Raw genomic sequence first — 6,488 nt, 5'->3', positions numbered from 1 at the left:
CCACATCATTTGCTTGTCTTATAATCAATTGATTATAAATATTGTAGAATGTAATTTGTGTGAACCAAAACTTCACTTTGTTCCACATTTTGTATTGTCCAACAACTTGTTTTAACGTTGGTAAGTAAAACACATTAAAATAAAACATCATAAACATCACGTTTCAAAATTGTTCTCTCATACGTGACAAGACCAGCTTTGTTTTAACAAAGTTGTTATGACTGCCGATCCTGGACAGATATTGTTTAACTGACATCCCCATAGTCTTTCGAATCTCCAGCTACGGTTTTTAAAATATAGATGACTGAGCAAGTGAAATGTGACTCAGTATTATTTCCAGTGTCCATTTCAGGCTGTATTAGTATTGCTTTTCAGTGGCTATTTCAGTATATAGAGCGTTTTCACTCACGTGACCAGATTTCTCCATTGTCATGGCAACCGACTTTATCCGCCATATTGGTGTTCCATCGAAGCAGAGTTTGAGTAGCGTCACACAACAGTTAGAGCATAATTTACAGTTTTTCGACTACTTTAATGCGCGAAACAACTCATTTACATTGAGATTCTTTGCATTCTCGTCGGCTGTGGCAATAATACGGGGAAAAAGAAGGCCCAGTGGTGAAAAACTGACTTTATTCGTGTTCTACGTGTTATTGTCAACCAAGGCAAGTACGTGGAATACCTGACTACGGAAAGAGGAAGATGTATTTCTGGATTTTCTGCCATAAGTAGAGACGATTTAGCTGATGCTATATGTTAGAAAATGACCGAGTTAGCAGCAAGCATTTCGAAGATTGAAGATCTGACATAGTATGTCCCAAGAAAACAAACTGATATCTGTTGGTAAGATATGAGGTGAACCAATCTTTCGCTACTCCACGAAATCCACAATAATCTAGTTTCTCACTCTAGATGTTATGATTTACAGTATCAAAGGCTTTACTGAAATCTTAAAATAATTATACCACAAGAAAGTTCGTTGCAGTCAATTGCATGTTGCATCAAGTCGATGATGCTTAGAATGGCATGATCAGTGGAGTGTTTTCACAGAAACCAAACTGTTTGCAATAAATTACTTTCTTCTTTGCCAAGAGGTATAGTATTCTCTTATGCATCAATTTTTCCAACAGTTTATTGAATATGGACAGAATTTTCTAAACTTGTTTGTAAGGCCTAAACTTGTTTATAACACAGAAGTAACTTCAGTTTTTTTTTAATTGCTTGGGACAATTCCAGTAGAATTCAAAAGGAAGCATTTATTAAATATAATTTCTCGTAGTAGAGGCTTAGATATGGCATATTAAGTAGCTCTTAGGATGTTGATTGGTATACTAAAGGGGTCCAGTAGACTTGCTGGCATTTAGTTTAATAATTTTATTTTCAATTTCCACAGTTGTTATGGGAAATAGAAAGAAATTATCCTGAGATGAAGGTGTGAGATACTGAAGGGGGAATTTATTTACTCTACGAACACTCCTAGCCAAAAAATATCCAATATAAACAAAGAAAGTGTTAACAGCATAATTTTGCCATTGACTTAGGATCATTTTTTTCAGTGTCGTCAACAAGTAATTTAGTGGGAGTACATCCAGATCTGCATCTAAGGTTGACAAGTTGTCTTATCCCCTTCCAGTCGACTTTCTTGGAATCAGACTTATTTACATGGAAGTAATTATTTTTATAGTTGTTTTTACTCACTTTTAGCAAGTGGTTATGCCCATTCCAAAGTTTAATAAATTTTGAATGATAATAAGTAGGTTTGGTTTTCATATACTTCTTTTAGAATGATAATTGAGTCGCTTAATGCAGTTGTCCATGGTTTGGATTTCATTTTAGATTCACGTTTAGAAAGTTGTTTGATAGGGATATGAACAACAATTATTTCTGAGATTCTAGTGTAAAAGGAATTAAACATTACATTAGGATCACTGGATATCTTGAATTAGAGCAGATTCATAAAAATAAAAATCGTCTCATTATTAGATCTTAATATTAAGCCAATTTATACCAATATCAACACACATTTTCTCCTCCTTGGCCTCTAATATTTTATTTTATTTTAATTTTTCTTACTATCTCTACCCGCAAGTTACGAGATTCATTCCCATCATAATACGTGAGAAGACATTAGATGTTGGTCCCATTGGTGCTCAAAGGGTTGAAGTAGCTGCATATATTTCTAAGCAACAAAGTTTCGCGATTTGATTTTATTCGATACAAGTGACATGAATGTACTGTTTCTATCGTCTATGGGGAATACACCTTTTGTGTATTTGGTGGGGATGAAGTGCTCCCATAGAGGTCACCCTTTACCCCATAGACTCTTATTACTTCTTATCCCGGGGTATTTGACCCCTAGAGAGGATTATCAACTCTACATACCCTGGGGGATTATTACCCGCTAGAGAGGATTATCACCTCTCACTAAGTACCCTGGGGGATTATCACCCCCTAGAGCTAGAGAGGATGATCACCTCTCACTCAGTACCCTTGGGGGATTATCACCCCCTCTTGAGGATTAACACCTCGTACTGAGTACCCTGGGGGATTATCACCCCTGGGGAAATCCTAGGAAAAGTGACCTACAATTCTTAATTGGAGTGCTTCATCCCTTACCCCTTTTCCCCACAAATATTCTGGTTGTGTTGTTTGTTTATATATAGTTATAATAAGGGTTATGGGTTAGGAACATTAATTGGGAAGAGAAGAATACATTTTTTTACAATTAGGAAGTGGTTGAAAACTAGAGGACCCCTCAGGTATTTAAAAAGTTTTCTGTATCTGCGTGAGAATCCAATTTAAGGAGGTCTAGATTGAAATCTCCCAAGGTAATGGAGAACTTATCCTTCCTATGAATCCTGTCAACTGTAGAGTTAAGATTATCCATAAAGTTTTGTATATAACCATTTGAGTGCAGATAAATCACACTACAGATCATGTTTCCTTGAGATCCATTTTGCATTTCTACCCATAGAGCCTTTAAGTCATGTGTTGTTTTTGTGAGTTCTGGACTAGTTGTAAATAACTGAATGATCTGCCTTGATACAAAAACCAACTCCTCCAGCATTTGAAAGACTGGGTTGGAAAGTAAATAAATAACCTGGTATTTAAACATTGGGCAAACAATTTTGGTCAACTTTTAGCTTAATCCCAGGAAGGCAAATATATTAACTCAGACAACATTTGCTGCAAACTGATTATCGAAGTTGGCTGACAAGTTGTTCATATGTTTCTGCTCCTTGAAACAGTAGAAACAGAGAAAGGGCGAGTCAAACTTAAAGCCACAACATGAAAGTGTTTCCTTTATTCCTATTTTGATTCCATGCCTCGATGTAAAACAGAACTCTTGTGATATGCGAGCCACATTTGCCTTGTCCCGCCATACCATTTTGCTCAGTTATTATCGAAAGCGTAACATTTGAATCATTCATTCTTTGTAAAAAGCCTAACCTTTCCGAGAACGATGAACTTTTTACCTATTTTATACTCTTTAACGCTATTTACAAACCCTGAATAAGTTGATTATTCGCCCGTGTGAACTTCTGAAAGATTGGTCCTTACTGTAATAGCCGGTTTCTAGCACTCAAAACGACAGCAAATCCATAGATTCGACAGGAGGCAAGCATTCTGGATCGTATGTTTTATCCGGAATTATTACAAGATCCATTCCAACACAAGAAATCTCATCAGAGTAGGTTTCTTTACGTGGGGATCGAGGTTGTTCACATAATCCGAGAGGGAATATACCGCCATGATGGAAAAGTGGAACACCAATATGGCGTCTCAAATTTCCCGCGAAAAATGTGACGTCACGTGAAAACGCTCTATAACGTGCTACCTCAGTGAGGATCAAGCCGAGTGAATATTGGCTTGCGTACGCGTAAGCGTAAAAGCTCTTCTTGAATTGATGTGCAACCTGCACAGACTTCCAGCCAAACGGCGTTGGCTAGTATGACTTCGTGAGCTGCTGTAATGACGAGCAATTACAGGGACAGCTGAAATAAAAAACAAACAAACAATAACAAGCCTTTTTTATCTAACGCAATCACAGAGGCATGAAAATAAATTGATATGGTATAATACACCAGAACAAGCAAGACAAACAAGAACTTAGTTACCTTGGAAACTCCAGCGAAAATGAACGCCGTCAAATTCTATCAAAACAGTCCAAAAAGAAACCACATGAAACGACACGCCAAAATCCAATATGGTCGATTTCTACTCGACACGGCCTCATCCCCAGGCTCTCTCTCATTTTCTTTCCCGTCTCCGGCCTCAGGCTCTTTCGCTGAAGACCACGTGACACAAGCAAACCCACACACAAATAAATAAATAAATAAATCCCGCAGTCGATGCCATTGTGCGGGCTTTGCCCTCACAAAAAGAAATGGCTAAAAATCTAGACAGTTAACAACCGTTTCGATCTAAAGTGGTCGGAAAACTAAGATAATCGACTAAACTGGGTTTGACCTGATATGTGATATGTGATATAGGTGCTTATATAGCGCATTTACAAAGCTCGTAATCAATGCGCTTCACAGTTCGAATCTATGGGATGAGACCAGACATCAGCATATAAGGCGCCTATGGCAGTCGCTATCCGTCCATGTGTATGATCTCACCCCACCACCCACCCATGGAATAGAACAGACCACAACACCGGGAACTTCATGACAAAGATGAAATGTACAAAATGCCACAAGCGTGGGACAAATAAACATGCTCTGTCCCCAACGGGAATCGAATCTATGGTCTCTCCAAATATCAGTTGGCGATCTAACCAACTGAGCTATGGGCGAGAGACTCGTGTTGAGCTGGGCCATTTTCTATGCCACGCGTCCTGCATAAAGCCTCCCGCGCAGTCGTTTAAAGGAGCCATCGATTACGTAGAAGGCTATCCTGCATACTGCTAGGATCAGCAATGTTGAAAGCATCAAGTGTGTAATAAATAATAAAGAAGGTAAATTGTAAGCTCGGTGATATTCTTGAGTTTGGTTGTAATTATCAGGAGATATATCTTATTTCACTTCAGATTTGGACGAATGTTCTGAATTGGTGAATCCATGCGGCGGTAATCAAAAATGCGTAAACTATCCAGGGACATACACTTGTCTGTGTGATGCAGGATATGTGAGAACGGCCGGAGGATGCATCAAGCCTGGCCGGGGTGAGTATTAGTAAAACCGGTTAACTTACCGACCGTACACGTAAATTTTCCCCCGCAAGAACTGCGGCCACATTAAACTTTATTTTAGATCAAGTAAAGAAGTTATATTTTGGACGCCCGGCAAGGATTTATTTTATTCTGCCTCATAAGATAAATGTCTCGTTAATGAGCAAAGCTGAAGCCAATATCAAAAAACATCACACCAGCTTGTTAGTTAAATAATATCGTCCTCGGAAATGCAAGTGGTGCGCAATTAGAAAATTCAAGACACTTCGCTTGTTCACTCCTTTAGTGAAACACTGCTAACCCTTGAACTTGTTCCAAAAATGTAGCTTGTTCCAAGAATTATAGCGTTATGTGAAAAACTAAATTATAGCGTTATGTAAAAAATAAATAAATCTGATATTTTCTTTATATGTAGATGTTTCCTCGGAAGTATGCCACTGCAGACAACACTGGGAGTGCAATAAAAGAAAGTGCAAGTGCAAGGAAGGATACAGGCGAGTCCTTTAGATTTTAACTGATAAGTTACGAAAAATATTTCCCAACTTATCTCTGATATTTATTTTTTTATTTTAGCCCCTGTACGCTGTGCTCTTCACATTGGGTCGGTTCGTCACTGTCTTCATGTCAGCGGACACCGGAGTGTCCTCAGTCTTGGACCGCTTGGGCGCCAAAGATCAATCGCGGCTGCTGCTTGCTTTGCTGTTGTAAAACTTTAGTTTAATTTGTAATTGATTTAATATTAATTTACTTCACTCAATTAATTTTAACGGAATCTTAATGACCGTCCAAATTTTTTTTTTCATTTTTTTACTCCCAAACAGCTATCCTTGCAGTCTGTTTATAGACAAATAACAAAAAACTTTTACTGTTATGAAAGCTGACATTGTGCATTTGCTTTTCTATTTTAAGTTAAATCTGTTTACATGCTTTCTAAAATACTATACTTGGCTACGAACGACTCTTGTTAAACTTGTCATGTTTAAAAATTTAACTACATGTGCGAACTTCTGTTTGTCACGTCATTGATGTTTAAGTTACTGAGATTTGATAATGTCTGTCTGCAAATATTGTAATGGAACTCAATAAACTCCATTTGCTTTGCCTTGTTGTAACTTTGGTTGTCTTTAATTTAATAAGCACTTCATCACAGGCCCAGAGTAGTTCAGATAACAGCTGAGATAAAACTAATCAAGAAGAAGTGAAGTATCAAGGTCTCTAAAGGCGTTCGCTCAACGGAATGCCACGGTTACAACAGTTGGCGCTCGATAATTATAAAATTGCATCGGTATTGTTGACTTTTGAAGCATCAGATCTT

General features: G+C 37.8%; 1 long non-coding RNA gene across 1 annotated transcript; it reads left to right on the top strand.

Moving 5' to 3' along the window:
* The first annotated feature begins 4,989 nt into the window (after positions 1-4,989).
* LOC144640583 (uncharacterized) lies at positions 4,990-6,274 on the top strand. Its single transcript, XR_013568413.1, has 3 exons — positions 4,990-5,167; positions 5,589-5,667; positions 5,747-6,274. It is a non-coding gene; the product is annotated as an uncharacterized LOC144640583 (long non-coding RNA).
* The last annotated feature ends 214 nt before the right edge of the window (positions 6,275-6,488 follow it).

The sequence above is a fragment of the Oculina patagonica genome, unplaced genomic scaffold (genome assembly GCF_052425735.1).
Source record: "Oculina patagonica isolate OP01 unplaced genomic scaffold, crgOcupat unplaced364, whole genome shotgun sequence".
NCBI classification, from domain to species: domain Eukaryota; kingdom Metazoa; phylum Cnidaria; class Anthozoa; order Scleractinia; family Oculinidae; genus Oculina; species Oculina patagonica.
This window is presented reverse-complemented; position numbering and strand designations above follow the sequence as displayed.